Source organism: Gadus morhua, chromosome 18, assembly GCF_902167405.1.
Source record: "Gadus morhua chromosome 18, gadMor3.0, whole genome shotgun sequence".
Taxonomy (NCBI): domain Eukaryota; kingdom Metazoa; phylum Chordata; class Actinopteri; order Gadiformes; family Gadidae; genus Gadus; species Gadus morhua.
In genome coordinates, this window is record NC_044065.1 from 473,543 (window position 1) to 476,042 (window position 2,500).

Sequence of the window (2,500 nt, forward strand, 5' to 3'; positions counted from 1 at the left end):
TAGACCTAAGGGAGTGTGTTACAGGCCCTCAGACCTAGGGGAGTGTGTTACAGGCCCTCAGACCTAGGGGAGTGTGTTACAGGCCCTCAGACCTAGGGGAGTGTGTTACAGGCCCTCAGACCTAGGGGAGTGTGTGTGGCCTAGCCTGAGCCAGCGGTCCTCATCTGCTCCACACATCCTCAGTGTTTACTTCCCACAGTCGCGGAGCCGAACAGGAATGCGTTTTGTTTTCCCGGTGACAGATGACTCACTCCCCTAGGTCTGACGCCAAGTCAGCAGAAAGAAACGGGGAGCATTAAAACGAGAGAGTTGGTCTGCAGATGACTCCTCGTCATGTTACACTACATCAGAACCATGTCGGTCGATTCAGGACACACACAGTGATTAAAACACAGCTAAGGTCCTTAAAGTACATCATTAGGAGCCTTTCCTCAAGGACGCTTCCAGGTAGACCTCAGGCATTCAGGCGTTGAACACAGAATCCTTCAGCCTTTAGAGGCTGAGCCTCAGTGTGACCCTGTGACGACCTGTCACTGAGCTCCTCTCCCCGTTTCCTGTACGTTGATCTCCTCTCCGGCCCCCTGACACACGGACCAGACGTGGACCTCATGTCCAGTAGAACCATCTGAAGTGGTTTTCATTGCATCCCATTGTTGGGGGAGTGATTAGCTCGGTGCTCAGGCTCTGCTTCTCTCCTATGCAGCAAGGCTCCAAGAACTGTCAACTACAAACAGATACTTGATACATCACTTGCACACTCAGTCCCCCATCATTCTTCTTCCGGACAAGTTCAGAACAGGGGCAGGAGACTGTTGTGATGTTTCCCAGACGAGAGGTCCCGGGTTCAGTCCCAATGTCCCGTCTACCTGTGGGCCTGAGCTGATGCCCAGGAGGTTAGGGGAGGTCGCTGCTCCCTGGTTGGGTCTGGATTCAGTCCCCCAACACCGGTCAGTCGTTACTGACGAGGAGTTGAAGATCCACTGCAGATGGCTGTAGTCAAAGACCTCCATCATGCAGACCCTCATGTATCACTCAGAGAAATGGGACGGGAGAAGAAGACCGGAAGGGAGAGACTCGCGTCCAACACACACCAGGGAGGTGGTCTGAATGAGAATTATTGTTTGATTACACTGCGGAGGAAGCCATTTCCTCCCTGTTTCAGAGTAAGAGCGTGGAGCCTAATTGGGTCAGTTTGCCTCTGCTCATACTGCTGAACCGATGAGGAAGAGGGCTCTGGCTTCACAGGGAGCCGTGGTTACATGGAGGAGTTAGGGTGAGTCTAACTACCCTGCTGGTCTAACCCAGGCTCCTCACTGCAGACCACGGCCGCCTGGGCAGGCTGACCGAGTCAGTCATGAAGGTGTGATCAGCGAGCAACGCAGATGCTCTTGAAGGACATGCAACTCTCCTCCTCCTCCTCTCCCTTCTCGCTCTCTCTTGCGCACACGCATGCATAAGGCACGCACTGACACATGTACACACACACACACACACACACACACACACACGCACGCACACACACACGCACACACGCACGCACGCACGCACACGCAAAGATCAAGCATTGAAAGACAAAATCCTTTCTCATATGCCATTAAATTCACACTCTCTCCACTCAACAATGTCTAAACTGATGCGTCCTCCTATGAGACTGGTCTCTAGAGGAGCGTTTCAGATCATAACGCCTGCACATTGTAACGTCTATGATTCACCTAGCTCCACTCAGCTCAACACGGAGGGAGGGAGAGGAGCGAGGCAGAGACACAAAGTTAGCTGAATTCACAGGCAGATGTGTGGACCACATCTGTCCTCCATCACTGGATGACTGTGTTGGTTTGTGCTTTGCATGAGCACCTCTACAAACCCCCAGGGTATCCCAGCAGAACAGGGACCCCTAATCAGTACACAGCTGTACCGGTACCCTGGGAGGAGAAAGGCCTGGCCCTGTTACCTTGTGAGCTCATCCAACACGTCTCGTCTGTTTAGAACTTCAGTAGCGAGTGACCTTTCAATCAATTTTTTATTGAAAGGACATCTCTCTCTGCTAACAGGCTCTGCAGATGGCCAGCGTTCGGAGACAGCGAAAACAAAACCACTCAGTCTGCCGCCGCTAAAAGCAAAAAGACTAAATGATGTGTTATCCGTGCAGGAGAGAACACAAGGCCAATGAACCCTTTGAATGAGCGTTATGCAACGGCCAGGAAACGGAGCCACCCAGAGGGGTCCGTCCTCAGGATACAGCGAGGCCGTGGCCGGGAGGTGTGCTATGGGCGGACGAGCCAGAGGCCGGGTCAATAAGGGTTCAGTCACGGCTCTCAGCTGTACACTCGTTTGTCTGCGGACGCCTAGTCGGCCTCCTTTGATTTGAGCAGGGGGAGATATTTTAAAACAGACCTGGCACAAACAGGGTAGGAGGCGGACATGTTGGCACCTTCATGGACACTGAAAGCAACAAAGAACAGAACCGTTCACACGTCTCCAAGCAGCCTCCACCGGCCCG

The 2,500-nt window shown here is 53.0% G+C and overlaps 1 protein-coding gene across 2 annotated transcripts in view; it reads right to left on the bottom strand.

Moving 5' to 3' along the window:
• Positions 1 to 2,500, bottom strand: part of LOC115531346 (plexin domain-containing protein 1) — an 18,192-nt gene that overhangs the window by 12,791 nt on the left and 2,901 nt on the right. The gene's annotated exons all lie outside the window — the stretch shown is intronic.